We start from the raw sequence: 16,167 nt of genomic DNA, 5'->3' as shown, positions 1-16,167 counted from the left end.
TGCCTGTCATGTACAATTGGTCACGCTGAATATTACTTACTGTTACCTTTTTCGTGGGAACGATTTTTTCATAGCGTTACAATTGTGATACAATGTTTCGCTACTTTTTAAATTTGATAATTAAGTGTTACTTGAATTTTTGGGTTCATATTTTGGGCTCGTGATTTTATTTTACTTGGAAAATTTTGGGGTCTTGAAAATTGATTCCATTACATATCATCCTTCCCATTTTTAGCGATGTCCTCATCGTTGTGTTACCTTACCCTTTCTACTCGTTCAAATTTTGATCTCGCTTCCCCCCTTTTTTTTAATTTTAACTTGGTACTTGTTACTTGAATTAACTCAGCTTTGGTAAGATATATATTTTTTCTTCATATTCCCGATTGCTTAATGAGACTTAATATATTATGACATTACTTTAAAGTCCATCACTTATACACTCTATTTGACGAAAGGGCCAAAGAGTTTCTATTGATTAACACATTTGGTTTTATGATTACGTATTAATTATTGTTTCCACGACCTGATACTAATATTACTTCGCCTGATATGCTAATAGTTCTATTCGATTCTAACTAATTAAGTTGTGTCTTTGCGACTATTTTATCGCTTAAAATGGTACATGTTTGCTTTTTCTAATACTTCACTATACTTCCACCTGACACTATAATGATACAATAAGTAACTGGCTTCAAGAGCACTGATATATATAGATTAAACGATTTGCAAATAAAAGGTTTCATAAATTATAATTTTTAAGCTTAACGTCTGATTGCAACACTGGAGTAATGTAATTTACACTTGTTTTTATCTGATTATGAAAAGTTTCTCAATATTCACTAAAATTACAAATTAGATACATAAGATTCACACTTACTTCGTCATTCTACGTGTCTATAATACTCACATACGTTGTCACTTTACTATGCGCTTCCGTTCAATTAATTACTGGGTTGGCTAAGTGTTCATAGTTTGTCTTCGTGGCGTTTCAGTTTTTGCCACTCGGTCCTTGGGATAAGTGTTTATGTTGTCCATAGGTATGACTATTTGCACAAAATTGTCCGTGCGTGGTTTGTCACGTCATATACGAGGGGTTGATGTTATAGATTCGTTGAAATGTTTCCTGGGTACATAACCCTTGGGGAATTAATTACATGAAATGGGTATCTTGATCGCTGGACTGGGTAACTCTTCTTGGGCACTTCTATTCTCGGGAAAATTTTATACTCGTACAGTCTATGTTTCCCGTAGATTGTTCACGTTTAGTCCTTCTTTTATTTGAATAAAGGGCTGTGTAGCGATATGTAAGGGTAATTACGGTTGGATCAAAACTTGGTCTCATAATTTATGTTCGGCACATTGTCTTTAATTTTTGTTTTAAGGATACACCATCGTTGAGGGCTTGGTCATGGGGATTATGGCTGGGATAACTTGGTTTGGTGTCTTCTCTGACACTTTATTTTGGGAACGTTTGCACGTAAAGTTTATATTTCTCGCAAAATTGATCGTGTTAATTTCTTCTTCACTTGGGGATGGTTTGGTCTTGCGACATCTAATAATGATTGGATAGGGTCAAAACTTAAGCTTGGGATTTTGGTTTAACATATTGTCTCTGTTTGGGGCTTAAGATATATAATCTTTGAGGTATTGGCTCCAGGGTATTCTTGGTCCTTAGGATTGCTGGTACCCCAATAATTAATTTGCACTGATTACTCTGCTTCCTGGAATATAAATATCTGGGCAGAATCATATGCTCTTTATAATTACATAAGTTAAAACACACAGCAATAATACACAACTTATATGATATTATACGGGGACTATTACTTGAAGTAATAATCGTGATTAGTTGTTCTAATGATATCAATTTAATATGGTTACGGTTAAACACAAATATAAAATGAATAAAAGGAATTTTCATTCTTTTACATGCATATTGCAGCAATACTAGATTACTATGAGATAAGCTAGGTAATCATAAGAAAAATGATTGTGTCTACGAAAAATAACACAATATGAGATTTTCAAGATTTAGTGATTATATATATACTTATATATATGTGCATTTGGCACATGTTCAATATTCAATACATTTTTAAATGTTATTCAACTCTCATCTACTTTAGCATTTACTTTTCTATTATATAACTACATGCGAGGTAGGTTACATGCTTTTATGAGAGGTCTCGATTTACTATAAATTTTCAAGTCTTTACTGTTTGCGCACGTCCATGCTTGCTTAAGAAATACATCCCTGCAGCTGCATGGGTTTACACAAACAATAAGTAGAGATTTGGGACTGGACATGGGATGAATGAGGACCTCTACTCCCATTCGCTCGATCATGTCATCCCTTACTTTTTTGTTTAAAAATTATCAGGGAGTTCCGGGTTTACATTTTGCATCTCACTCGACTCGATGTGATCTGAATTTGCTGTTTTTCTACGTGTTATCATAATTCTTCCGTAATTCAGGGTTAATAGCATTCTTATAGTCAGAGAGATCATGAACACGAATCCTACCGTCAGGAGGATGTTCCACCAAAAATTTGTTGAGAATAGTCCGTATCTACTTTCTACATACGTTAATCTTTGGTCTTCATTAGTAAATAGGGGAATTTGAGAGTCTAATGATTCTCTTATTTTTGTTAGTGGTAAGGTTCCCTTGACATTCTCTATCTTTGACCATATTGTGGCTTTTACTTCTTCATTTTCAATATTAGGAATTGTATACGATAAATTGACTGGTTTGAAATTGACCACCTTGGGGCTTATTATATTCGTGCTCGTGGTTATCAGTGGTGTTTTGTACCGTGGCTTCTTTTGATACTAATCGACACCCTTGTTTTATGGTTATTGTTCCCTCGTCTTGTAACAGTATCTCAGTTCTACAGCTTGGATCGATTCTTTCAGTGTTATTATAACAGGAGATAGTCCCGACTGTTTCTCTTGGGACAGAAAATAGCCACAGATCATTTCTGAGATGAATAAATATTTTTCGTTTAGTACTGCCTACTAGCGCTTCGCATGGATTGGGAATTTCTTCTTGTTGAGTCTCTTTTAAAAATATATCTAACATACAAGATCCAGGTTTTACGTTATAAATTGACAGGGTTAACTGACATACTAGATTTTTGAATGCTACGCATTCCTTAAGGTCCTGTGAATTTGCTAAGGCATATTTTCTCCTATCTTGATCGACAAGTAAGTATTCCGCTTCGGGGATGATAGTCATGAACGAATTAGTTTTACCTATGTTGGCTGGGAACCTATGTTATACAAGTCATATATGGATTGTTGATTTATTAATGGAATTGTTACTACTGCAAATAGTTGTTCGTTTATTTCCGTGATGTGAACCTTTAGCTTGGTGTAGTATTGGAATAGGTTTGCTACTTCTGGTTCTGTTGGTAGATGTAGACCGAACGTTAGATGTGTTTTTGTTTCATCTAAGATACTTTTTAGGTTCGAAGGGTCCACTAGGTCATATGACAGGGTTCCTCCAGTAAGGGAAAATAATGCAAATTCAAATTTGCTAACAACAGTTGCCAAGTTAAGTAATGACATTGTCACTATGTCTAGTGATACCATGGTGAGGCTCGAATCGGAAATCACGCGATCTACCTTATTTTTTAAATAATTTATTATGCTTACTGTTTTTGATATTTTCTTCGTGATTGCCTCGATTTTATCTATCTAGTAGTTAGCTAAAATGGCTTGTATTTTTTGGACATGTAAGGTCACGTTCGTGGCGGTACTCAGTGTTCCTAAGTTTACACTTAGCATATTTAGGTCTTCTTCAGTCGATAGCCCAAATAAGCGTGAAGCTAATTTTCCTACGATTGGTATTAGACTAGCTGATCTGCGGTATTTGCTCTTTCGGAAGAATACTTCGAAGATTCTTGTGGTGCTTTGCTTTAACTTTTGTATTTCGGTATTGAACAATTCAAATAGTGCTTGTAGTCTCTGTCTATACAATATTAAGAAGGATTGGTGAATCGATACTCTTAGGGCGTTTTTCTCATTTAGCTCAGGTAACGATTCGACGTAAGTTTTGGCTGGTTCGTCGGCCATGGCCAATCTGGCACATGTGTATTTGCCGTCAATTGTCCAGCATTTCTCGGGTACATGTTTTTCTTTCTTTTTATTTTCAGAAAATTTCCTTTTGTTATCCGAAAGGCGTCCTTGAACTAATATAGTTTGAGTCTCGGTATGCAATACTGGGAGTCTTGCTCTTAAATTTATATACATTTTGCCGAAGGAGTGGGTCTTTGTAAATGTTGGTGCTGTGGACCATGACCATTTTGTAAACGTCGATGGTTTTAAATGCGTTATGGTAATTAATTTTTCTTGGGACAGTTCATTAAGTTTGATTAATTCTGGTTTTGCATTGGTTTTGATATCTGTTAGTGAGGGTTGTATTTCCTCTGATCTTGTCTCAATTTTGGGGTTGGTTGTCGTGGTATTTTTTTTCTTGTGGCTTCTCGATATTTTTCTTTATTTCTTTTGGAGATACTTTCTTAGTAACGTTGCTCATCGTATGGTCTTGCCATAGTTGCTTGAGGTATGTCCATATGCTTGGTAATTCATTTAGCATGGCGTAATTTCCATCATAGAGTTTATTTTTCTTGGAAGTTGTCAAGAAGGAACCTGTGGTATATTTTGTCGTAGTATGTTCTCTTCTGGAACCGTCCACATTACTTAATGCTCTTCTCCTTCTGTTTCCCTTGTTGTTAGTTCCTAGAACCTTATCAATTTCTGCCATTTTCTTGTCAAATTCGTCTATTATGAACTTCGACTTTAGCTTAGGAATAATAGGGGTAATTCTCCTGTATTTTCCTTGTGGTGCATGTTTTTCGTTGTCTGCAGGCTTTTGTCCGATTTTAAGAATTGGAATATAGAATCCTTTAGTTCATTAGTATTCTTCTCTAGTCTCATTACTTGTTGAAACAGGGTTTCAAACGGTTTGGGATCTAGTTTCATAAATGTCTTCCAGGAATTGTGGCTTGCAAGTAACGAATTCTCATGTTTGAAGATTATTCCATGTTTCACGATATCTTGGGCTATAGTTTGGGCAACGAAGATTATCATGAAATTTGTTAGCCACATCCTTTTTTGCTGTTTCTGGAATTAATATTTCATTAAACATAATATAGGAGGATTTCTTATGATAGATAATCGAATGAGAATTTAGATTCCTATTATAGGGGATTTTCCTTTTTTTATCGGGGAAACAAACAAGGTGGGATTAAGATTTGTGGTCATAGAATTTGTTGATTGCTTATGGTAAACATACGGTTGATTCTCAGGCTTGGGGGATAGTCATTTTAATTGATTTCACGCAAGAATTTTTCTTTTAACATAAAGGTAGCGTGGGTTGACTTTAATTTACGTCATACCAAATTATTTCAATAGAGAAGGTTTTTTGGATTTTTTTGTTACTTTTGATTTAGATTCATAGGTTTTTATTCTTTTAAATATAATTTATTTTCTTTTCGCTCTATATATTACGCTTTTTGGATTATATAGATATTGTTGGTAGTATTTTATTTCTTGGAGGGGGTCGTGTTCACCTTGATACTTTAGACAGTTTGGATTTCCTTCACTTTTGTAAACTAATTTTTGTATTCTACATTTGTCAAGAAGCAATAAATCTGTCTGACATGGACCTTTAACGTACCAGTACCGAACTTTATATTGTTTTTGCAATTTTCTTATTTCATGTTGAATGTAATGGAGGTACTTGCCCTTTCTGCCATTATATTTTACTCCCAATTGCTTTGGCATTTGTTCTGAAATGAAAGGTAGTTTCTATTGATCTTTGTCTAGTTAATTTTTGTTCAAGATTAGTTATGATCATGGTACACTCTAGGTCGAGGTCAAACTACTTTTTCACCGGTATTTAGTCATACATCGGGTACTTATTAGTTCGACGTAATTCGAGTCATCTAAATCTCCATATTAACCGATAATGAATATATGCTTTGAATGGAAAACAAGGTAACTTCAGGTCGAAGTTGAACTACTTTTTCACCGATGCCACCTAGCACCTGGCTATTTGTGTATTAGAACGTAATTTGATTCCCTAATGTTCCGTACTCTAGTTTAACGAGTTTGCGCTCGATTTATAACGAGTTCCATATAGGCTTAAAGTGTTGAGATTTTCGAGAAACTACCTTTTTTGTCAATTTATTAACAATGTATTTAGTTTCCGTGACATTTACTCTAACTCATAGTTTTATAAATATTAATACACTACTGGTTTATTCATATAACGCACTTTTTTTAAATTACAATAATTATCGATTACATAGATATAACACTTCAAATAATATTGGAGGGTTCTTTTATTATTCGTTTCAACCAACTTACTTATATATACAGTTTCTTCCACTAATATTGGGTTTTAATTTCAATATGGGTGCATCATCCGGCAGTGCCGCTTTTGAGCTTGGAGATGTAAGCATATCGACAGGTCGATAATTTTCCCATGACGAAACATTTGAGCTGAGAAATTTGAGTTCAAATACTATATTATTTTTACCGCTTTTAGGTATTTTTAAGTACATTAAATACACTAATAATTGGTTTGGGAGGTGCAGGCCCTCCAACTTGGCAGTTATGTCATTTTTTCACATATTTTGTCGAATGACTTTCCGACACAGCTGAGATAAGGACAATTGGTAATTTATTATTTTTATACTGAGAAACTTAAGTTTACGTTTGATTGGCAACAGCACAGTTGCTCGCACACGATTACGTCTAAACCAGGTAATATTTTTTTTCCAAAATTTTCGTCTTCTTGGAAGAAATTCAGGGTTATTTTCTTTATGTCTTTATAATCTCTTGGGTTAACTTGAAAAATAGCGGATCCCGTTGAAGGGTTTATTGGATTTAGATACGTGTTATTTACACAGTTGACGTATAAGGCCTTAAGGAAGCTTTCACCTTTTAACATGTGTCCTTGGTCTATTAGTATGGAGAGAACTTTAATGGGCCAAAATGTAGTTATGTAGTTATCGTCTTGATCGTACCAAATATTGTCGGCGATACAATCAGGCAACGAGCTATATTTTGTTGTTGGAACATTTTGTATTAAAATTCGGAAGGCCAGGTTGGCACTTAGTCTAGTGTGTTCTAGTTTTCTTGTCATTGCACGTGCACTAAAGTTATAATGCACTAAGCTTGCCATTAATCTTAGAATCATTCTTTGTTCCAAGATTGTCGTTCGAGATTTCAGATAATATAGATAATAAGATAATATAGTTTTGGACAGTCGAGATTTTCTACTGTTCTGATAAGTTCCCATTCTTTTAATGAATTATCAACAAGTCCCCATTCTTTTAATGAACCAGTAATGTTATCTACACTATGTCTTTTCTTAAGATTCCATGAGGTTACATTTTCTAGTCTACGATTATTTAATTGTTGATGGCTTGGGTATCTCATCATGGTTACTTTTTTTTTCTTTAATTTATTCTACTAGATTTTAGGTTAATATAAGCAACTTACCGTGTAGCCGCTCGTTTCGGCGTTTCAGTTAACCAGTGGCCGATGTTTACTTATGTGTATTATTTGCAAATGTGATCTTAATTAGAATTTATCAAAGATTATAAAATAAATTTTGACTTATTAGTCATAAATTTTCAAAATAATTACGTTAATTTATAACAGTTTACATAATTATTATGCAATAGTTGGGCACTTACAATTTGATGACTCTTGTTAATAAGTATAGCTGTTTACTTGGCCCATTTAATTTATTGTGTTTAACTTTTACTGGTATCCTTGGGCTCCTTTTTTTGTTTGAGTTGTTCTCCATAAGAAAATGGCGTTTGAAAAATAGATCCCAAGAGTAAAAAAAAACTTTTGATCCACTTCTGCAGCACGACTCCCTCATGACTGAGGATCCATCGATTTGTTAAGGATTTCCTTGTTATGTAATCGCTACTTGCATCCTTATAGTTGTTTATCATAGAGAGCCAGGGCCAAATGGGAACGGAAACGGGATAATATAACACCGCCTCTATTCCCCCATGGCCACCGCCTCCCACGATTGAGGGTCCACTTGTCGAAGAAGTTTGACAAATGGGCAGTTGTAGTACTTGTCGAGCGATTTCTTGTTGTGCCATCAAGTCTCGTATCTATGTAACCTTTTCAACAGAAGGTGAGAGTCAAGTGATTGCACAGTGGGATAATATACACCATGCCCATCCCTGGAACAACCTCCTATGCTCGGTGGTTCATCCTTTTTCACTATCGTATATCGTATGGATATTTAAATTATTCCTCCTATACCACTTTCAAAGTATTTCATGGGGTTGTTCGCTGACTATTATTTTATTTTGTTTTTTATGAATTAGAATTGCCATTTATATTGAGCTTTTATTAATTGTCGAGAGTAAAAAAAAAAATTATTGTTACCACCCGAAGTGTGGTGGGTATCACTACTGATTTTTAGCTAAAAGTATCTTTTACATGGTTTTGAGTGGGCTTTCGAGCTTAAGTAGTTAAGGAAAGGGCTGTATTATATTGTTCGCTAGCATATTTCAATTAATGCGACAACTGTCGATTAGTTTGAGGGAGCTCTAAAATTTTCTTTTAGAATTTAATGTGGCATTCGATTTCTATACTTGTTAAATCCTCATAGTCAACAATTTATTTTAAGCATCTGTGTTTAACAATTTTTTTTAACATTCTTTTCAAATGACCGTAGTCATTGTTATCCTGTCAGCGTGAACAAATTTCATTATGGACCACATTTGAAAATATAAATTTATTTTTTTCAAGGCTTTCAAAAATTTAGCTATTAAACTGTAACGCATTTCCATTTATTGTCACATTTTATTGAGCTTTGATTACTGCAACTAAGATACCTATTGATTTATTTTCTTCAGTCTTGTACACGATTAATTAAAGGGAGTTAATTTATTTTATATTGAAGGCGATTCTTTCTTAATTGCCTATTCTGATAGCTATTGTTTAAGTTGAATCGAATGAAGAATCGCTTATTGATGTTTACTCAATATCTTTAGAATATGTAGGAATAAGCTCTTTATTTCAGCGTATTTTAGAATTATGCTAAATTGGTGGAATATAAAGGTCTGTTAGTCGAGATTAAGCCTTCCCGTTCAAATAAAATAAAAGGAAAATACATCCTCTTCTAAGGTTTCAACTTATTCTTCTCCCGTGGCGGAGTTATCGCAACGTGGCAGAGGTATTTATTATCAAGCGCGGTATTACCTAAAAGTTTTGTAGTTTGTCATAAGGCATATAAATTTAATATCCTCGTATTTCCTAAATAAAAATTAAGATATATTTACGTGTTGTAGGTAACTTATTGGGGGGTATAAACCAGTTTAACCTATTTTGGGTGTAATAGTTCACCACAAGACGTAATTCTTTTGTTCTAAAGTCGTTGGAAATGCGACTGAAAAATATCGGAATCAAATCGAAACGCGTCGCCCAAAACTTGTTTGTTTTAAATTTTTCAGAAAGCAAAATCATTACGTACAAGGAATTGTCTTAAATGACGGTTTGGTAACATTGTATAATGATGTTTTCTCAATCATAACCCTATTGGGTTGTTGTAGGGCACGTTGCGTCCCTATATTGGGGGCAAATCGACAGAAATCAGAGCTTCGGCCCGATTCTCGCTTCAAATGCGCAAATCGTTGCGTTTAGTCGAGTTTTTTTTTTATATGGTCAACTCTATTACGTCCCACCATTTTGCTTCTGTGCAGATATTGTGCCACATGGCAGAGGTATGATATTACCTAAAATTTTGCAGAGATCTGTTTATGCTTTTTGAATGGGAGTTTTGCTTAAGATATAGGAATTTATTTACTTTATATTATTTTAATATAATTTCTCATTAAGAGTATTTCTCATTAGGTTTAGCGTGAACTAGTCTTTTTTCCATCCCACTCAGAATTCTAAGGGTATTAAACCTTATTTTTATATCTGTCTCAATATTGCATACTGAAACAGGGTTTTTCAAGCATTCTTCTGAATAACAACAAATTTAAACTTTGGGTCGTTGTTACTACTTTACGGGACTAAGATTCCGTTCATCTATTTATAAATTTTATGGTTCCCACTTTCGTTTGATTAAATTAAGGATTACCCTTGACTCATATATACTTCATATAAATGTTCGCTTTTATTTTAATAATTTCAGTTCAAATCCATATGTGCCTCAGTGAATATAATTTTTTGAACGCTTAACTAACGTGCATTCTGTAAAGCTTGACTTAAATAATATGTCGTCAATTAGTTTATTTTACATTTCTTCTTTGGAGGATAAGTTTAGCAACTGCTAAGGCCTTGACTAGTTTATAAGGCTAGTAAAAATTATTAAATACTGTCTTGATATACGAGCATTCACAATAATGATATACCATAATATTTACTATTGTCAACGAGACATCAGCCTAGTCATACACATTGGTACACTCCAAATATTATGCCTAATTTCCTTATCTACGAGATACTATATTTTAGGATTTCAATGATTGGCTTTATTCTTTTACCTCTTTTGGTAAGCTATTTTAGTAAACTACATGCATCATATATATATAATATACGACTGATTGCTGGATTGTAAACGAATAATTTTATTCGAGACGAGTTTCGTATTTGGCTTTACAGGTTGTGATTTTTTTAATCATATTTCGAAACCTCTTGAAAGTTAAGGAATTATCTGGCCTAGGAAAGAGTTTTATTTTGTTATTCTTATTGTTACAGGTTGTTCTTCTTATACTTTAATTGCGCGGTTCATTATCGTACCTTTTGATTCGTTTTAAGATAATTTTGGTTGAATTTACTGCTGCAATTGTTAGGTTTTTTTTGACGACTATTTTGCCCTTTACCTATCGTATATATATTATATAGCCATACAGCACGGCTCTGATCCATAAAGCCGATAGGGTTCCATTGTTTTTGATAACGATGATAAGACTAACGGTTTAGTTAGCCAAGCGTTGGTTGCAAATCTAATTTATGGTACACCAATTTTTGATAGCAAAAATACTTTCTCTATAAAGGGCCATCAAAAGTCGAAAAAAATTGATCAACATTTGTCCTTTTTCTTGCTTTAGTTTTGTCTTATTTGTGACTCACAGATACGATATTTTAGAATTTTGTTACTAATTTCATGTATTTTTTGACTTATGGAAGTACCTAATTTTGTCTCTCAAGACTATCTAAACTGCGCGAGTGACACGTGATTAGTCATAGGTTACGGGGACAGTTTGTCGAAACAATTCATTTTATTTATCTTACAAGATATGTGTACTTAACTTGAATTATGGTACGTAGGAAATTCATTAAACCAAAAGTATTACGAGACTGAGACCGTGAAACTGCCATTTTCAGGTCTTCTCATGCCCTGCGCATTCCTGAGGCTTATTTTTTAAATTTATATATTATACTGCCCTTGAGGTTTTGTTTATATTTACGAACTTATCTTTTTTTTGTTAGAATTACATCGTATTTCTATGGGTTGACACATACGTGCAAAGATTAGTATTTTAAATTCTACAATTTTGATTTATTTTTCACGTTCAGGGTTATTGATTTTTTTGCTTTGCGTCAATTCTCTAGCGCTTATTCTTCTTTCGAAACAGTATATTATACTTATTTTATGTATTTTGAATTATGCCACACCAAAATATAATCGAAATATAATCAAGTATCAATATATAAGTAAAAATATATCGAAGATATCATTATTTGAGACCGAACGATATTTTCCAACCATCTCATATTCATAGGGGCCAATTTTTTCGCCATTGGGTTTAGCGTTTTTTTTCTTGGTATTCAAAGATAATTTTAGCATGTTGATTAATTTATTCTTATGATCTTAGTTTTCAAGCAAAAGGACTGTTTGTTATAAGAATTCGCGTAGCTTAGAGTAAACTACGGTATATAGGTTAATTATTCTTATTATAGGCAACGAAAAAGGAAAAGCGTTTTAAGTCGAGGTAAGTATGCTTAGGTACTTAAGCTGTCATAAATTTTTGTTATTTTGACAGTATTTGGAAGTTACGGGCCTTGATTTATTGTCGTATGGATGTTTCACATGGGGTCAATTTAGGAGAGATGTTGACTTTTATTTGAAAGAATACTTCTGGTTACAATTTTCACGAAAGCCCTTTTTGAATTTTATTGTGAGAATAGGTTGCTAAGAATTAGCATTTTGCATAAAGTCTCATTAACTGCATAGGCAACTTATAACTCTTAGAGAAGTGATATCAATTTGGTAAAAATCGCGAAAGGAGATTTTTTGTCTCGCTTGGTGATTTGCAGGAGTCTTTAGATAATTAAGTTTATTTTGAACGTCAAAAGAATGCCTTCAGTTCTCATTGGCTGCTTCTAATTTCTTTTTATTTTATTAATAGGGATGTTTTTTTTTGATAATTCAATATTTCCGTCATCACGTATCTTGCATATGGATTAAGGATCCATCTAACTTGCCAAGGAAAAGGTGTAATTTTACTCAAATTTAATTTCTATTAAGAGTTTTTGCCAACTTCTTGAGTTCATGTGTCGACTCAAATAATTGGCGATAAAAATTTTTTCTTTTAGTAGGCCTATATGAAAGAATTTGAAAGATTATTCAAACCTGATCCTGTTATTAGATTGATGGAAATTGTTTCTACCTGCTAGCATCAACGTTGGTTATAATTAATGGGATAAAAACTTGTACATATTTCTTTTGTCGAATGAGTATTTTTAGGTTATTGAGTATTTTATAAATTTTACAGCGAGTGAGGTTGGCTACTTCCGATTATCTTTTCTTGTGATTAAATTCTGACAATTTTATTGTTCTTCGAAAGCATGTTGTTTTCGTTGATACTTGGGTTAAAGTTTTTTTTTAGCTTTTCTATTAGAAGCGGTTATTTATTGTTTAGACAATTAGAAGAGGTAGAATCTATCCTGAAGGAACTCTCAGTTTATCAAACATCCAAATACAAATAATCAAGCCTTTCGAGGTTCGATACGCCGAAAGCTCCTCAAATCGGCACTTGAATACTCCATTAAAATTAAAAGTAAGTTTTGAATTATCGTGATTTGGGGTTATGGATTGATACCCAATTGACCCCAGCACATGGAAGTAATCCTCGTGTACTGAGGTCAATCGTCTGCCAAGCGATTCCCAGTGATCCTCATGTTTGCCTACTCCAGGGGCTGCCCGGGATTGGTAAAGTTAGGACGGCTGTTCACTATATTTTCTCTTCTATGATTATTTATAATATAATTATATAGTTTTCTTTTTTTTTAATATGGGAAATACTATATTCTGGTCAGCAGAAATATAGGTACTTCTAGTTTAACGAGTTTGCGCTCGGTTTATTAGGTTATTCACTATATTCTACGGGCTAAACGCTATATCCTATAAGGTGTAACCCCTTTACTGTATTAAACTAAAAAAAATTTTTTTTAACGAGAAAGTGATTTTTACCTCCTTTTTTTAAAGTTCAATTTATTCCCATGATTGTTATTCCTTAGTTTTCCGTATCATCTGGTAATGGTTGTGTTTTGGGCGTTCCTTGTCATGCAGAGACTTCTGAAGAATCTTGGCCCGTTGTAACATTTGCTTGGGCGTTGGGGTACTGGGTCCTCATAATTATGTTGTTGTCTGTTGGAGGAATTTGTTGAATAGATTCCAATTGGGGTTTGGTATGTTGATGCCGGGCTTGGTTTGGGATTGCAAAATACGCGGGTTGTGATGGTCCTTCGTTGTAAACTTTAGAAAGAATATTTTCTAGATGGGGATTGAGAGGTAGGTCAATTTCAACGGTAAAATATGTTGCAACCATTTTCTCTAAATTTTAGCAGAATTCTCTTTGTTTTTGTTATTCTCTGGTAATTTTGACTTGGTTTTCCTTCAGTTGTTTCTCTAAATTGTCCTGTTGGAGTTTGATTATTTCTATCTGTGCTTTCAAGTTGTCGTATTTATGTTTTAAGTCTAAAAGCTTTACTCGTTCGGGTGCCAGGGCTTCTTGTATCGCTATTGTCGCGAATAGAACTGAACTGCTTCTGTACTCTTGCACTATTTTGCCAATTTCTTGCATTTTATTGCATAATACATGTAATTTTAAGACCTTGTCGGGGTAATTATATCCCTTAACAAGCGTGACGTCGCTTATTGATTCCATTTAGCTCTGGATTTTTGCGGTCTGCACCTTAATTTCCATAAACTGGGTCTTGATTAATTTATCCGTTTGTTTGGTTACTAGAATTTCATTTATTTTTTTGTTCATTTTTTCTTGGGAAACCTTAACTTCACTAAGAGATTTAAACGTGGCCTCAATCATACTTTCGATTTTCAGTCTTTCAGTTATCAATAATGCTGAGGCGTCTAGAAGTTTCAAACGTATTTGGAATAGCTGGTCCATATTCGTTCTGTCTGTAACGGGGTGGCACTAGGTTTTTTTCTTGGAGGAGGGGTTGAACAATTCTTGTTCTGGTTCTATCTTCCGGGTTTTCTTTTTTTTATCAAGCCGGGATTCAGTTCATTTGAAAAAATTAACTATTAACTTCTTTCGACCTTTTATGGGTAGCTTTCATTGAAATGCCTTATTAATATACCTTTGTTTTTAAGGTTTTTTTTCAAGCTGCTCATTTCGTCTCAATATACTTTATGAGTTTTTTGGGGGGGGTACCTGATCCCTAGACGTATTTCCATTTATCTGGTTTTTTACTTACTCTGCCAGATTTCGTGGTAACTTCCTGTTCTCTTTCTGGTGTTTTGTTCTTTTTTTACTTTCCCATAGAGATTAGGTTAAATTTCTTATACTGTTTTAATAGGAATTTTTGACCTTTTAATTTAGCCGCTATCGCGTGAGCCGCGGCAGAAGTCGGTTTTCGCTTTTGTGCATCTTGGGGCTCATCAGGAGCTGGTTCATCGTCGGATTCGGTAGAACTAGTCCCTGATGATTCATCATTGGGGCTTTCCGGGGTGGTCCTTAGCGATTTAGGAGTATCACCTGCATTCGCTTCATATATTTCGTCTCTTTTCGAGGTTGAGGGTTTATTTTCCATTTCCTCGCGCTGAACTCCTGTTTTGGGGGAGTTAAAAGATTCTTGGGAACTCTGGGATGAGTTGAACGTTTGTGGAGAATGTCTCCATTGTTTGAATGCCATATCCTCTGGGGGGTGGGGTATTTTTTGTAACAAGGTTTGTTGCCAGGAGGCTGATTCCTTGGGCTTGACTTTGGATACCGTTATGTCATGGTATTGTCCTAGATTTTCATCTTCAGGGTATTCCTGGGTCCAAGGCAAGGTACTTTGCCTTGTTTTTATTGGGTAATTGATAATGTCCATAGCTTCTCTCAAGTTTTTTGTATTTCCTTTATTTGTATCCCTGGTTGGAGTTTTCCTTATTTTTGCACCCGGGGTTTCCATAGCTCTGTTTAATTCATCCTGCAACGATAGGGGTCTTTCTATCGGGGTTGCTGGGGATACCATGTCGTCTGGAAATCTTTTGGGGGGACATGGGGTTGAAATTCTATCGGGGAAAAATTGGGTTTTTGGGGACAGCGTATAATCTAACTCTTCCGAGCTTTCTGAAGATGAACTTTCTGGACCTTTTGAGGTTCTTATTGGTATGGGTATTAAGGGTTTTCTTTTAGGGATGACTATATTTTTCATGGCTAAAAATTCTTCAAAATTTTCCTCATCGCTATGATTCTCGAAGTAGTTTTGTTTGAAATTAAACTGTTTTAATTCGGCTAGTCTTGACTTAGGGAACTCATTTTCCGCGTTTGATGAATCTGAAGATGAGGGTTTGAGTGCCAACCTGACTGGGTATTTGGCTCCTTTTATACGGCTATTATGCGCCTTATATGTTCTTCCGTTGTCTGGGTTTATCATTTTAAAAGTAAAATCATTGTCGTATTTTTTGATTATTCTTTAGAGTCCCGAATACTTATTGGAAAGTTTTTTTCCTTCTAGCTTAGCCACATTATCTTAGATAAACATACTCACCTATCCTAAAATTGACGTTCTTTTTGACTTTGGATTCGTTTTGCAGCTCTTTACTAATCTTACATTTTTCTGACTCTTGTCTAATTACTTTATAAGTTTTCCTCATTCTATTAATAAAGTATTGCTTATAGTCTTCTGTATTATTGTAAAATTGTCTGGATTCTATAATTTCCTG

The 16,167-nt window shown here is 34.2% G+C and overlaps 1 pseudogene; it reads right to left on the bottom strand.

Annotated features, from left to right (window-relative positions):
* Window positions 1-14,675: 14,675 nt before the first annotated feature.
* LOC148938373 (uncharacterized) lies at window positions 14,676-15,656 on the bottom strand (annotated as a pseudogene).
* Between the last annotated feature and the right edge of the window lie 511 nt (window positions 15,657-16,167).

This window comes from Artemia sp. Qi Xiang Cuo, unplaced genomic scaffold (assembly GCF_049724085.1).
Source record: "Artemia sp. Qi Xiang Cuo unplaced genomic scaffold, ASM4972408v1 HiC_scaffold_2954, whole genome shotgun sequence".
NCBI lineage: Eukaryota > Metazoa > Arthropoda > Branchiopoda > Anostraca > Artemiidae > Artemia > Artemia sp. Qi Xiang Cuo.
The sequence above is the reverse complement of the archived record's forward strand: the minus strand, read 5'-3'. Positions and strand labels throughout refer to the sequence as shown.